We start from the raw sequence: 15,505 nt of genomic DNA, 5'->3' as shown, positions 1-15,505 counted from the left end.
GGTGAGGGTACGGCAACGCTTTAGGGGGATCGTGCGTGTGAGGGTGCGGGTTAGTGTTAGCGTACGGCTTAGGATTAGGGGACGGGTGAGGGTCAGGCTTCGGGGAAGGGTTAGGGTTAGGGTTCGGGCTAGGGTTAGGGTTAGGGGACGGGGACGGTTTCGGGTCCAGGTGAGGGTACGGCAACGCTTTAGGGGGAGCGTGCGTGTGAGGGTGCGGGTTAGTGTTAGCGTACGGGTTAGGATTAGGGGACGGGTGAGGGTCAGGCTTCGGGGAAGGGTTAGGGTTAGGGTTCGGGCTAGGGTTAGGGTTAGGGGACGGGGATGGTTTAGGGTCCAGGTGAGGGTACGGCAACGCTTTAGGGGGAGCGTGCGTGTGAGGGCGCGGGTTAGTGTTAGCGTACGGGTTAGGATTAGGGGACGGGTGAGGGTCAGGTTTCGGGGAAGGGTTAGGGTTAGGGTTCGGGCTAGGGTTAGGGTTAGGGGACGGGGACGGTTTAGGGTCCAGGTGAGGGTACGGCAACGCTTTAGGGGGAGCGTGCGTGTGAGGGCGCGGGTTAGTGTTAGCGTACGGGTTAGGATTAGGGGACGGGTGAGGGTCAGGCTTCGGGGAAGGGTTAGGGTTAGGGTTCGGGCTAGGGTTAGGGTTAGGGGACGGGGATGGTTTAGGGTCCAGGTGAGGGTACGGCAACGCTTTAGGGGGAGCGTGCGTGTGAGGGCGCGGGTTAGTGTTAGCGTACGGGTTAGGATTATGGGACGGGTGAGGGTCAGGCTTCGGGGAAGGGTTAGGGTTAGGGTTCGGGCTAGGGTTAGGGTTAGGGGACGGGGACGGTTTAGGGTCCAGGTGAGGGTACGGCAACGCTTTAGGGGTAGCGAGCATGTGAGGGCGTGGGTTAGTGTTAGCGTACGGGTTAGGATTAGGGGACGGGTGAGGGTCAGGCTTCTGGGAAGGGTTAGGGTTAGGGTTCGGGCTAGGGTTAGGGTTAGGGGACGGGGACGGTTTAGGGTCCAGGTGAGGGTACGGCAACGCTTTAGGGGGAGCATGCGTGTGAGGGCGCGGGTTAGTGTTAGCGTACGGGTTAGGATTAGGGGACGGGTGAGGGTCAGGCTTCGGGGAAGGGTTAGGGTTAGGGTTCGGGCTAGGGTTAGGGTTAGGGGACGGGGACGGTTTAGGGTCCAGGTGAGGGTACGGCAACGCTTTAGGGGGAGCGTGCGTGTGAGGGCGCGGGTTAGTGTTAGCGTTCGGCTTAGGATTAGGGGACGGGTGAGGGTCAGGCTTCGGGGAAGGGTTAGGGTTAGGGTTCGGGCTAGGGTTAGGGTTAGGGGACCGGGACGGTTTAGGGTTCAGGTGAGGGTACGGCAACGCTTTAGGGGGAGCGTACGTGTGAGGGCGCGCGTTAGTGTTAGCGTACGGCTTAGGATTAGGGGACGGGTGAGGGTCAGGCTTCGGGGAAGGGTTAGGGTTAGGGTTCGGGCTAGGGTTAGGGTTAGGGGACGGGGACGGTTTAGGGTCCAGGTGAGGGTACGGCAACGCTTTAGGGGGAGCGTGCGTGTGAGGGCGCGGGTTAGTGTTAGCGTACGGCTTAGGATTAGGGGACGGGTGAGGGTCAGGCTTCGGGGAAGGGTTAGGGTTAGGGTTCGGGCTAGGGTTAGGGTTAGGGGACGGGGACGGTTTAGGGTCCAGGTGAGGGTACGGCAACGCTTTAGGGGGAGCGTGCGTGTGAGGGCGTGGGTTAGTGTTAGCGTACGGGTTAGGATTAGGGGACGGGTGAGGGTCAGGCTTCGGGGAAGGGTTAGGGTTAGGGTTCGGGCTAGGGTTAGGGTTAGGGGACGGGGACGGTTTAGGGTCCAGGTGAGGGTACAGCAACGCTATACGGGGAGCGTGCGTGTGAGGGCGCGGGTTAGTGTTAGCGTACGGGTTAGGATTAGGAGACGGGTGAGAGTCAGGCTTCGGGGAAGGGTTAGGGTTAGGGTTCGGGCTAGGTTTAGGGTTAGGGGACGGGGACGGTTTAGGGTCCAGGTGAGGGTACGGCAACGCTTTAGGGGGAGCGTGCGTGTGAGGGCGCGGGTTAGTGGTAGCGTACGGCTTAGGATTAGGAGACGGGTGAGGGTCAGGCTTCGGGGAAGGGTTAGGGTTAGGGTTCGGGCTAGGGTTAGGGTTAGGGGACGGGGACGGTTTAGGGTCCAGGTGAGGGTACGGCAACGCTTTAGGGGGAGCGTGCGTGTGAGGGCGCGGGTTAGTGTTAGCGTACGGGTTAGGATTAGGGGACGGGTGAGGGTCAGGCTTCGGGGAAGGGTTAGGGTTAGGGTTCGGGCTAGGGTTAGGGTTAGGGGACGGGGACGGTTTAGGGTTCAGGTGAGGGTACGGCAACGCTTTAGGGGGAGCGTGCGTGTGAGGGCACGGGTTAGTGTTAGCGTACGGCTTAGGATTAGGGGACGGGTGAGGGTCAGGCTTCGGGGAAGGGTTAGGGTTAGGGTTCGGGCTACGGTTAGGGTTAGGGGACGGGGAAGGTTTAGGGTCCAGGTGAGGGTACGGCAACGCTTTAGGGGGAGCGTGCGTGTGAGGGCGTGGGTTAGTGTTAGCGTACGGGTTAGGATTAGGGGACGGGTGAGGGTCAGGCTTCGGGGAAGGGTTAGGGTTAGGGTTCGGGCTAGGGTTAGGGTTAGGGTACGGGGACGGATTAGGGTCCAGGTGAGGGTACGGCAACGCTTTAGGGGGAGCTTGCGTGTGAGGGCGTGGGTTAGTGTTAGCGTACGGGTTAGGATTAGGGGACGCGTGAGGGTCAGGCTTCGGGGAAGGGTTAGGGTTAGGGTTCGGGCTAGGGTTAGGGTTAGGGGACGGGGACGGTTTAGGGTCCAGGTGAGGGTACGGCAACGCTTTAGGGGGAGCGTGCGTGTGAGGGCGCGGGTTAGTATTAGCGTACGGGTTAGGATTAGGGGACGGGTGAGGGTCAGGCTTCGGGGAAGTGTTAGGGTTAGGGTTCGGGCTAGGGTTAGGGTTAGGGGACGGGGACGGTTTAGGGTCCAGGTGAGGGTACGGCAACGCTTTAGGGGGAGCGTGCGTGTGAGGGCGCGGGTTAGTGTTAGCGTACGGTTTAGGATTAGGGGACGGGTGAGGGTCAGGCTTCGGGGATGGGTTAGGGTTAGGGTTCGGGCTAGGGTTAGGGTTAGGGGACGGGGACGGTTTAGGGTCCAGGTGAGGGTACGGCAACGCTTTAGGGGGAGCGTGCGTGTGAGGGCGTGGGTTAGTGTTAGCGTACGGGTTAAGATTAGGGGACGGGTGAGGGTCAGGCTTCGGGGAAGGGTTAGGGTTAGGGTTCGGGCTAGGGTTAGGGTTAGGGGACGGGGACGGTTTCGGGTCCAGGTGAAGGTACGGCAACGCTTTAGGTGGAGCGTGCGTGTGAGGGCGCGGGTTAGTGTTAGCGTACGGGTTAGGATTAGGGGACGGGTGAGGTTCAGGCTTCGGGGAAGGGTTAGGGTTAGGGTTCGGGCTAGGGTTAGGGTTAGGGTACGGGGACGGTTTAGGGTCCAGGTGAGGGTACGGCAACGCTTTAGGGGGACCGTGCGTGTGAGGGCGCGGGTTAGTGTTAGCGTACGGGTTAGGATTAGGGGACGGGTGAGGGTCAGGCTTCGGGGAAGGGTTAGGGTTAGGGTTCGGGCTAGGGTTAGGGTTAGGGGACGGGGACGGTTTAGGGTCCAGGTGAGGGTACGGCAACGCTTTAGGGGGAGCGTGCGTGTGAGGGCGCGGGTTAGTGGTAGCGTACGGCTTAGGATTAGGGGACGGGTGAGGGTCAGGCTTCGGGGAAGGGTTAGGGTTAGGGTTCGGGCTAGGGTTAGGGTTAGGGGACGGGGACGGTTTAGGGTCCAAGTGAGGGTACGGCAACGCTTTAGGGGGAGCGTGCGTGTGAGGGCACGGGTTAGTGTTAGCGTACGGGTTAGGATTAGGGGACGGGTGAGGGTCAGGCTTCGGGGAAGGGTTAGGGTTAGGGTTCGGGCTAGGGTTAGTGTTAGGGGACGGGGACGGTTTCGGGTCCAGGTGAGGGTACGGCAACGCTTTAGGGGGAGCGTGCGTGTGAGGGCGCGTGTTAGTGTTAGCGTACGGGTTAGGATTAGGGGACGGGTGAGGGTCAGGCTTCGGGGAAGGGTTACGGTTAGGGTTCGGGCTAGGGTCAGGGTTAGGGGACGGGGACGGTTTAGGGTCCAGGTGAGGGTACGGCAACGCTTTAGGGGGAGCGTGCGTGTGAGGGTGCGGGTTAGTGTTAGCGTACGGGTTAGGATTAGGGGACGGGTGAGGGTCAGGCTTCGGGGAATGGTTAGGGTTAGGGTTCCGGCTAGGGTTAGGTTTAGGGGATGGGGAAGGTTTAGGGTCCAGGTGAGGGAACGGCAACGATTTAGGGGGAGCGTGCGTGTGAGGGCGCGGGTTAGTGTTAGCGTACGGGTTAGGATTAGGGGACGGGTGAGGGTCAGGCTTCGGGGAAGGGTTAGGGTTAGGGTTCGGGCTAGGGTTAGGGTTAGGGGACGGGGACGGTTTCGGGTCCAGGTGAGGGTACGGCAACGCTTTAGGTGGAGCGTGCGTGTGAGGGCGCGGGTTAGTGTTAGCGTACGGGTTAGGATTAGGGGACGGGTGAGGGTCAGGCTTCGGGGAAGGGTTAGGGTTAGGGTTCGGGCTAGGGTTAGGGTTAGGGGACGGGGACGGTTTAGGGTCCAGGTGAGGGTACGGCAACGCTTTAGGGGGACCGTGCGTGTGAGGGCGCGGGTTAGTGTTAGCGTACGGGTTAGGATTAGGGGACGGGTGAGGGTCAGGCTTCGGGGAAGGGTTAGGTTTAGGGTTCGGGCTAGGGTTAGGGTTAGGGGACGGGGACGGTTTAGGGTCCAGGTGAGGGTACGGCAACGCTTTAGGGGGAGCGTGCGTGTGAGGGCGCGGCTTAGTGGTAGCGTACGGCTTAGGATTAGGGGACGGGTGAGGGTCAGGCTTCGGGGAAGGGTTAGGGTTAGGGTTCGGGCTAGGGTTAGGGTTAGGGGACGGGGACGGTTTAGGGTCCAAGTGAGGGTACGGCAACGCTTTAGGGGGAGCGTGCGTGTGAGGGCGCGGGTTAGTGTTAGCGTACGGGTTAGGATTAGGGGACGGGTGAGGGTCAGGCTTCGGGGAAGTGTTAGGGTTAGGGTGTGGCTAGGGTTAGTGTTAGGGGACGGGGACGGTTTCGGGTCCAGGTGAGGGTACGGCAACGCTTTAGGGGGAGCGTGCGTGTGAGGGCGCGTGTTAGTGTTAGCGTACGGGTTAGGATTAGGGGACGGGTGAGGGTCAGGCTTCGGGGAAGGGTTACGGTTAGGGTTCGGGCTAGGGTCAGGGTTAGAGGACGGGGACGGTTTAGGGTCCAGGTGAGGGTACGGCAACGCTTTAGGGGGAGCGTGCGTGTGAGGGCGCGGGTTAGTGTTAGCGTACGGGTTAGGATTAGGGGACGGGTGAGGGTCAGGCTTCGGGGAAGGGTTAGGGTTAGGGTTCGGGCTAGGGTTAGGGTTAGGGGACGGGGACGGTTTAGGGTCCAGGTGAGGGTACGGCAACGCTTTAGGGGGAGCGTGCGTGTGAGGGCGCGGGTTAGTGTTAGCGTACGGGTTAGGATTAGGGGACGGGTGAGGGTCCGGCTTCGGGGAAGGGTTAGGGTTAGGGTTCGGGCTAGGGTTAGGTTTAGGGGACGGGGACGGTTTCGGGTCCAGGTGAGGGTACGGCAACGCTTTAGGTGGAGCGTGCGTGTGAGGGCGCGGGTTAGTGTTAGCGTACGGGTTAGGATTAGGGGACGCGTGAGGGTCAGGCTTCGGGGATGGGTTAGGGTTAGGGTTCGGGCTAGGGTTAGGGTTAGGGGACGGGGACGGTTTAGGGTCCAGGTGAGGGTACGGCAACGCTTTAGGGGGAGAGTGCGTGTGAGGGCGCGGGTTAGTGTTAGCGTACGGGTTAAGATTAGGGGACGGGTGAGGGTCAGGCTTCGGGGAAGGGTTAGGGTTAGGGTTCGGGCTAGGGTTAGGGTTAGGGGACGGGGACGGTTTCGGGTCCAGGTGAGGGTACGGCAACGTTTTAGGGGGAGCGTGCGTGTGAGGGCACGGGTTAGTGTTAGCGTACGGGTTAGGATTAGGGGACGGGTGAGGGTCAGGCTTCGGGGAAGGGTTAGGGTTAGGGTTCGGGCTAGGGTTAGGGTTAGGGGACGGGGACGGTTTAGGGTCCAGGTGAGGGTACGGCAACGCTTTAGGGGGAGCGTGCGTGTGAGGGCGCGGGTTAGTGTTAGCGTACGGGTTAGGATTAGGGGACGGGTGAGGGTCAGGCTTCGGGGAAGGGTTAGGGTTAGGGTTCGGGCTAGGGTTAGGGTTAGGGGACGGGGACGGTTTAGGGTCCAGGTGAGGGTACGGCAACGCTTTAGGGGGAGCGTGCGTGTGAGGGCGCGGGTTAGTGTTAGCGTACGGCTTAGGATTAGGGGACGGGTGAGGGTCAGGCTTCGGGAAAGGGTTAGGGTTAGGGTTCGGGCTAGGGTTAGGTTTAGGGGACAGGGACGGTTTAGGGTCCAGGTGAGGGTACGGCAACGCTTTAGGGGGAGCGTGCATGTGAGGGCGCGGGTTAGTGTTAGCGTACGGGTTAGGATTAGGGGATGGGTGAGGGTCAGGCTTCTGGGAAGGGTTAGGGTTAGGGTTCGGGCTAGGGTTAGGGTTAGGGGACGGGGACGGTTTAGGGTCCAGGTGAGGGTACGGCAACGATTTAGGGGGAGCGTGCGTGTGAGGGTGCGGGTTAGTGTTAGCGAACGGCTTAGGATTAGGGGACGGGTGAGGGTCAGGCTTCGGGGAAGGGTTAGGGTTAGGGTTCGGGCTAGGGTTAGGGTTAGGGGACGGGGACGGTTTAGGGTCCAGGTGAGGATACGGCAACGCTTTAGGGGGAGCGTGCGTGTGAGGGCGCGGGTTAGTGTTAGCGTTCGGCTTAGGATTAGGGGACGGGTGAGGGTCAGGCTTCGGGGAAGGGTTAGGGTTAGGGTTCGGGCTAGGGTTAGGGTTAGGGGACGGGGACGGTTTAGGGTCCAGGTGAGGGTACGGCAACGCTTTAGGGGGAGCGTACGTGTGAGGGCGCGCGTTAGTGTTAGCGTACGGCTTAGGATTAGGGGACGGGTGAGGGTCAGGCTTCGGGGAAGGGTTAGGGTTAGGGTTCGGGCTAGGGTTAGGGTTAGGGGACGGGGACGGTTTAGGGTCCAGGTGAGGGTACGGCAACGCTTTAGGGGGAGCGTGCGTGTGAGGGCGCGGGTTAGTGTTAGCGTACGGGTTAGGATTAGGGGACGGGTGAGGGTCAGGCTTCGGGGAAGGGTTAGGGTTAGGGTTCGGGCTAGGGTTAGGGTTAGGGGACGGGGACGGTTTAGGGTCCAGGTGAGGGTACGGCAACGCTTTAGGGGGAGCGTGCGTGTGAGGGCGCGGGTTAGTGTTAGCGTACGGGTTAGGATTAGGGGACGTGTGAGGGTCAGGCTTCGGGGAAGGGTTAGGGTTAGGGTTCGGGCTAGGGTTAGGGTTAGGGGACGGGGACGGTTTAGGGTTCAGGTGAGGGTACGGCAACGCTTTAGGGGGAGCGTGCGTGTGAGGGCGCGGGTTAGTGTTAGCGTACGGCTTAGGATTAGGGGACGGGTGAGGGTCAGGCTTCGGGGAAGGGTTAGGGTTAGGGTTCGGGCTAGGGTTAGGGTTAGGGGACGGGGACGGTTTAGGGTCCAGGTGAGGGTACGGCAACGCTTTAGGGGGAGCGTGCGTGTGAGGGCACGGGTTAGTGTTAACGTACGGGTTAGGATTAGGGGATGGGTGAGGGTCAGGCTTCGGGGAAGGGTTAGGGATAGGGTTCGGGCTAGGGTTAGGGTTAGGGGACGGGGACGGTTTCTGGTCCAGGTGAGGGTACGGCAACGCTTTAGGGGGAGCGTGCGTGTGAGGGCACGCGTTAGTGTTAGCGTACGGGTTAGGATTAGGGGACGGGTGAGGGTCAGGCTTCGGGGAAGCGTTAGGGTTAGGGTTAGGGCTAGGGTTAGGGTTAGGGGACGGGGACGGTTTAGGGTCCAGGAGAGGGTACGGCAACGCTTTAGGGGGAGCGTGCGTATGAGGGCGCGCGTTAGTGTTAGCGTACGGCTTAGGATTAGGGGACGGGTGAGGGTCAGGCTTCGGGGAAGGGTTAGGGTTAGGGTTCGGGCTAGGGTTAGGGTTAGGGGACGGGGACGGTTTAGGGTCCAAGTGAGGGTACGGCAACGCTTTAGGGGGAGCGTGCGTGTGAGGGCGCGGGTTAGTGTTAGCGTGCGGCTTAGGATTAGGGGACGGGTGAGGGTCAGGCTTCGGGGAAGGGTTAGGGTTAGGGTTCGGGCTAGGGTTAGGGTTAGGGGACGGGGACGGTTTAGGGTCCAGGTGAGGGTACGGCAACGCTTTAGGGGGAGCGTGCGTGTGAGGGCGCGGGTTATTGTTAGCGTACGGGTTAGGATTAGGGGACGGGTGAGGGTCAGGCTTCGGGGAAGGTTTAGGGTTAGGGTTCGGGCTAGGGTTAGGGTTAGGGGACGGGGACGGTTTAGGGTCCAGGTGAGGGTACGGCAACGCTTTAGGGGGAGCGTGCGTGTGAGGGCGCGGGTTAGTGTTAGCGTACGGGTTAGGATTAGGGGACGGGTGAGGGTCAGGCTTCGGGGAAGGGTTAGGGTTAGGGTTCGGGCTAGGGTTAGGGTTAGGGGACGGGGACGGTTTAGGGTTCAGGTGAGGGTACGGCAACGCTTTAGGGGGAGCGTGCGTGTGAGGGCGCGGGTTAGTGTTAGCGTACGGCTTAGGATTAGGGGACGGGTGAGGGTCAGGCTTCGGGGAAGGGTTAGGGTTAGGGTTCGGGCTACGGTTAGGGTTAGGGGACGGGGAAGGTTTAGGGTCCAGGTGAGGGTACGGCAACGCTTTAGGGGGAGCGTGCGTGTGAGGGCGCGGGTTAGTGTTAGCGTACGGGTTAGGATTAGGGGACGGGTGAGGGTCAGGCTTCGGGGAAGGGTTAGGGTTAGGGTTCGGGCTAGGGTTAGGGTTAGGGGACGGGGACGGTTTAGGGTCCAGGTGAGGGAACGGCAACGCTTTAGGGGGAGCGTGCGTGTGAGGGCACGGGTTAGTGTTAGCGTACGGGTTAGGATTAGGGGATGGGTGAGGGTCAGGCTTCGGGGAAGGGTTAGGGTTAGGGTTCGGGCTAGGGTTAGGGTTAGGGGACGGGGACGGTTTCGGGTCCAGGTGAGGGTACGGCAACGCTTTAGGGGGAGCGTGCGTGTGAGGGCGAGGGTTAGTGTTAGCGTAAGGGTTAGGATTAGGGGACGTGTGAGGGTCAGGCTTCGGGGAAGGGTTAGGGTTAGGGTTCGGGCTAGGGTTAAGGTTAGGGGACGGTTACGGTTTAGGGTTCAGGTGAGGGTACGGCAACGCTTTAGGGGGAGCGTGCGTGTGAGGGCGCGGGTTAATGTTAGCGTACGGCTTAGGATTAGGGGACGGGTGAGGGTCAGGCTTCGGGGAAGGGTTAGGGTTAGGGTTCGGGCTACGGTTAGGGTTAGGGGACGAGGAAGGTTTAGGGTCCAGGTGAGGGTACGGCAACGCTTTAGGGGGAGCGTGCGTGTGAGGGCGCGGGTCAGTGTTAGCGTACGGGTTAGGATTAGGGGACGGGTGAGGGTCAGGCTTCAGGGAAGGGTTAGGGTTAGGGTTCGGGCTAGGGTTAGGGTTAGGGGACGGGGACGGTTTCGGGTCCAGGTGAGGGTACGGCAACGCTTTAGGGGGAGCGTGCATGTGAGGGCACACGTTAGTGTTAGCGTACGGGTTAGGATTAGGGGACGGGTGAGGGTCAGGCTTCGGGGAAGGGTTAGGGTTAGGGTTCGGGCTAGGGTTAGGGTTAGGGGACGGGGACGGTTTAGGGTCCAGGAGAGGGTACGGCAACGCTTTAGGGGGAGCGTGCGTGTGAGGGCGCGCGTTAGTGTTAGCGTACGGCTTAGGATTAGGGGACGGGTGAGGGTCAGGCTTCGGGGAAGGGTTAGGGTTAGGGTTCGGGCTAGGGTTAGGGTTAGGGGACGGGGACGGTTTAGGGTCCAAGTGAGGGTACGGCAACGCTTTAGGGGGAGCGTGCGTGTGAGGGCGCGCGTTAGTGTTAGCGTGCGGCTTAGGATTAGGGGACGGGTGAGGGTCAGGCTTCGGGGAAGGGTTAGGGTTAGGGTTCGGGCTAGGGTTAGGGTTAGGGGACGGGGACGGTTTAGGGTCCAGGTGAGGGTACGGCAACGCTTTAGGGGGAGCGTGCGTGTGAGGGCGCGGGTTAGTGTTAGCGTACGGGTTAGGATTAGGGGACGGGTGAGGGTCAGGCTTCGGGGAAGGGTTAGGGTTAGGGTTCGGGCTAGGGTTAGGGTTAGGGGACGGGGATGGTTAGGGTTCAGGTGAGGGTACGGCAACGCTTTAGGGGGAGCGTGCGTGTGAGGGCGCGGGTTAGTGTTAGCGTACGGCTTAGGATTAGGGGACGGGTGAGGGTCAGGCTTCGGGGAAGGGTTAGGGTTAGGGTTCGGGCTACGGTTAGGGTTAGGGGACGGGGAAGGTTTAGGGTCCAGGTGAGGGTACGGCAACGCTTTAGGGGGAGCGTGCGTGTGAAGGCGCGGGTTAGTGTTAGCGTACGGGTTAGGATTAGGGGACGGGTGAGGGTCAGGCTTCGGGGAAGGGTTAGGGTTAGGGTTCGGGCTACGGTTAGGGTTAGGGGACGGGGACGGTTTAGGGTCCAGGTGAGGGTACGGCAACGCTTTAGGGGGAGCGTGCGTGTGAGGGCACGGGTTAGTGTTAACGTACGGGTTAGGATTAGGGGATGGGTGAGGGTCAGGCTTCGGGGAAGGGTTAGGGATAGGGTTCGGGCTAGGGTTAGGGTTAGGGGACGGGGACGGTTTCTGGTCCAGGTGAGGGTACGGCAACGCTTTAGGGGGAGCGTGCGTGTGAGGGCACGCGTTAGTGTAAGCGTACGGGTTAGGATTAGGGGACGGGTGAGGGTCAGGCTTCGGGGAAGGGTTAGGGTTAGGGTTCGGGCTAGGGTTAGGGTTAGGGGACGGGGACGGTTTAGGGTCCAGGAGAGGGTACGGCAACGCTTTAGGGGGAGCGTGCGTGTGAGGGCGCGCGTTAGTGTTAGCGTACGGCTTAGGATTAGGGGACGGGTGAGGGTCAGGCTTCGGGGAAGGGTTAGGGTTAGGGTTCGGGCTAGGGTTAGGGTTAGGGGACGGGGACGGTTTAGGGTCCAAGTGAGGGTACGGCAACGCTTTAGGGGGAGCGTGCGTGTGAGGGCGCGCGTTAGTGTTAGCGTGCGGCTTAGGATTAGGGGACGGGTGAGGGTCAGGCTTCGGGGAAGGGTTAGGGTTAGGGTTCGGGCTAGGGTTAGGGTTAGGGGACGGGGACGGTTTAGGGTCCAGGTGAGGGTACGGCAACGCTTTAGGGGGAGCGTGCGTGTGAGGGCGCGGGTTATTGTTAGCGTACGGGTTAGGATTAGGGGACGGGTGAGGGTCAGGCTTCGGGGAAGGGTTAGGGTTAGGGTTCGGGCTAGGGTTAGGGTTAGGGGACGGGGACGGTTTAGGGTCCAGGTGAGGGTACGGCAACGCTTTAGGGGGAGCGTGCGTGTGAGGGCGCGAGTTAGTGTTAGCGTACGGGTTAGGATTAGGGGACGGGTGAGGGTCAGGCTTCGGGGAAGGGTTAGGGTTAGGGTTCGGGCTAGGGTTAGGGTTAGGGGACGGGGACGGTTTAGGGTTCAGGTGAGGGTACGGCAACGCTTTAGGGGGAGCGTGCGTGTGAGGGCGCGGGGTAGTGTTAGCGTACGGCTTAGGATTAGGGGACGGGTGAGGGTCAGGCTTCGGGGAAGGGTTAGGGTTAGGGTTCGGGCTAGGGTTAGGGTTAGGGGACGGGGACGGTTTAGGGTCCAGGTGAGGGTACGGCAACGCTTTAGGGGGAGCGTGCGTGTGAGGGCGCGGGTTAGTGTTAGCGTACGGCTTAGGATTAGGGGACGGGTGAGGGTCAGGCTTCGGGGAAGGGTTAGGGTTAGGGTTCGGGCTACGGTTAGGGTTAGGGGACGGGGACGGTTTAGGGTCCAGGTGAGGGTACGGCAACGCTTTAGGGGGAGCGTGCGTGTGAGGGCACGGGTTAGTGTTAACGTACGGGTTAGGATTAGGGGATGGGTGAGGGTCAGGCTTCGGGGAAGGGTTAGGGATAGGGTTCGGGCTAGGGTTAGGGTTAGGGGACGGGGACGGTTTCTGGTCCAGGTGAGGGTACGGCAACGCTTTAGGGGGAGCGTGCGTGTGAGGGCACGCGTTAGTGTTAGCGTACGGGTTAGGATTAGGGGACGGGTGAGGGTCAGGCTTCGGGGAAGGGTTAGGGTTAGGGTTCGGGCTAGGGTTAGGGTTAGGGGACGGGGACGGTTTAGGGTCCAGGAGAGGGTACGGCAACGCTTTAGGGGGAGCGTGCCTGTGAGGGCGCGCGTTAGTGTTAGCGTACGGCTTAGGATTAGGGGACGGGTGAGGGTCAGGCTTCGGGGAAGGGTTAGGGTTAGGGTTCGGGCTAGGGTTAGGGTTAGGGGACGGGGACGGTTTAGGGTCCAAGTGAGGGTACGGCAACGCTTTAGGGGGAGCGTGCGTGTGAGGGCGCGCGTTAGTGTTAGCGTGCGGCTTAGGATTAGGGGACGGGTGAGGGTCAGGCTTCGGGGAAGGGTTAGGGTTAGGGTTCGGGCTAGGGTTAGGGTTAGGGGACGGGGACGGTTTAGGGTCCAGGTGAGGGTACGGCAACGCTTTAGGGGGAGCGTGCGTGTGAGGGCGCGAGTTAGTGTTAGCGTACGGGTTAGGATTAGGGGACGGGTGAGGGTCAGGCTTCGGGGAAGGGTTAGGGTTAGGGTTCGGGCTAGGGTTAGGGTTAGGGGACGGGGACGGTTTAGGGTTCAGGTGAGGGTACGGCAACGCTTTAGGGGGAGCGTGCGTGTGAGGGCGCGGGTTAGTGTTAGCGTACGGCTTAGGATTAGGGGACGGGTGAGGGTCAGGCTTCGGGGAAGGGTTAGGGTTAGGGTTCGGGCTAGGGTTAAGGTTAGGGGACGGGGACGGTTTAGGGTCCAGGTGAGGGTACGGCAACGCTTTAGGGGGAGCGTGCGTGTGAGGGCACGGTTTAGTGTTAGCGTACGCGTTAGGATTAGGGGATGTGTGAGGGTCAGGCTTCGGGGAAGGGTTAGGGTTAGGGTTCGGGCTAGGGTTAGGGTTAGGGGACGGGGACGGTTTAGGGTCCAGGTGAGGGTACGGCAACGCTTTAGGGGGAGCGTGCGTGTGAGGGCGAGGGTTAGTGTTAGCGTACGGGTTAGGATTAGGGGACGTGTGAGGGTCAGGCTTCGGGGAAGGGTTAGGGTTAGGGTTCGGGCTAGGGTTAAGGTTAGGGGACGGTTACGGTTTAGGGTTCAGGTGAGGGTACGGCAACGCTTTAGGGGGAGCGTGCGTGTGAGGGCGCGGGTTAATGTTAGCGTACGGCTTAGGATTAGGGGACGGGTGAGGGTCAGGCTTCGGGGAAGGGTTAGGGTTAGGGTTCGGGCTACGGTTAGGGTTAGGGGACGGGGAAGGTTTAGGGTCCAGGTGAGGGTACGGCAACGCTTTAGGGGGAGCGTGCGTGTGAGGCCGCGGGTTAGTGTTAGCGTACGGGTTAGGATTAGGGGACGGGTGAGGGTCAGGCTTCGGGGAAGGGTTAGGGTTAGGGTTCGGGCTAGGGTTAGGGTTAGGGGACGGGGACGGTTTCGGGTCCAGGTGAGGGTACGGCAACGCTTTAGGGGGAGCGTGCGTGTGAGGGCGCGGGTTAGTGTTAGCGTACGGGTTAGGATTAGGGGACGGGTGAGGGTCAGGCTTCGGGGAAGGGTTAGGGTTAGGGTTCGGGCTAGGGTTAGGGTTAGGGGACGGGGACGGTTTAGGGTTCAGGTGAGGGTACGGCAACGCTTTAGGGGGAGCGTGCGTGTGAGGGCGCGGGTTAGTGTTAGCGTACGGCTTAGGATTAGGGGACGGGTGAGGGTCAGGCTTCGGGGAAGGGTTAGGGTTAGGGTTCGGGCTAGGGTTAGGGTTAGGGGACGGGGACGGTTTAGGGTCCAGGTGAGGGTACGGCAACGCTTTAGGGGGAGCGTGCGTGTGAGGGCACGGGTTAGTGTTAGCGTACGGGTTAGGATTAGGGGATGGGTGAGGGTCAGGCTTCGGGGAAGGGTTAGGGTTAGGGTTCGGGCTAGGGTTAGGGTTAGGGGACGGGGACGGTTTAGGGTCCAGGTGAGGGTACGGCAACGCTTTAGGGGGAGCGTGCGTGTGAGGGCGAGGGTTAGTGTTAGCGTACGGGTTAGGATTAGGGGACGTGTGAGGGTCAGGCTTCGGGGAAGGGTTAGGGTTAGGGTTCGGGCTAGGGTTAAGGTTAGGGGACGGTTACGGTTTAGGGTTCAGGTGAGGGTACGGCAACGCTTTAGGGGGAGCGTGCGTGTGAGGGCGCGGGTTAATGTTAGCGTACGGCTTAGGATTAGGGGACGGGTGAGGGTCAGGCTTCGGGGAAGGGTTAGGGTTAGGGTTCGGGCTACGGTTAGGGTTAGGGGACGGGGAAGGTTTAGGGTCCAGGTGAGGGTACGGCAACGCTTTAGGGGGAGCGTGCGTGTGAGGACGCGGGTTAGTGTTAGCGTACGGGTTAGGATTAGGGGACGGGTGAGGGTCAGGCTTCGGGGAAGGGTTAGGGTTAGGGTTCGGGCTAGGGTTAGGGTTAGGGGACGGGGACGGTTTCGGGTCCAGGTGAGGGTACGGCAACGCTTTAGGGGGAGCGTGCGTGTGAGGGCGCGGGTTAGTGTTAGCGTACGGGTTAGGATTAGGGGACGGGTGAGGGTCAGGCTTCGGGGAAGGGTTAGGGTTAGGGTTCGGGCTAGGGTTAGGGTTAGGGGACGGGGACGGTTTCGGGTCCAGGTGAGGGTACGGCAACGCTTTAGGGGGAGCGTGCATGTGAGGGCACACGTTAGTGTTAGCGTACGGGTTAGGATTAGGGGACGGGTGAGGGTCAGGCTTCGGGGAAGGGTTAGGGTTAGGGTTCGGGCTAGGGTTAGGGTTAGGGGACGGGGACGGTTTAGGGTCCAGGAGAGGGTACGGCAACGCTTTAGGGGGAGCGTGCGTGTGAGGGCGCGCGTTAGTGTTAGCGTACGGCTTAGGATTAGGGGACGGGTGAGGGTCAGGCTTCGGGGAAGGGTTAGGGTTAGGGTTCGGGCTAGGGTTAGGGTTAGGGGACGGGGACGGTTTAGGGTCCAAGTGAGGGTACGGCAACGCTTTAGGGGGAGCGTGCGTGTGAGGGCGCGCGTTAGTGTTAGCGTGCGGCTTAGGATTAGGGGACGGGTGAGGGTCAGGCTTCGGGGAAGGGTTAGGGTTAGGGTTCGGGCTAGGGTTAGGGTTAGGGGACGGGGACGGTTTAGGGTCCAGGTGAGGGTACGGCAACGCTTTAGGGGGAGCGTGCGTGTGAGGGCGCGGGT

The sequence above is a fragment of the Stenella coeruleoalba genome (genome assembly GCF_951394435.1).
Source record: "Stenella coeruleoalba genome assembly, chromosome: 7".
NCBI lineage: Eukaryota > Metazoa > Chordata > Mammalia > Artiodactyla > Delphinidae > Stenella > Stenella coeruleoalba.
The sequence above is the reverse complement of the archived record's forward strand: the minus strand, read 5'-3'. Positions refer to the sequence as shown.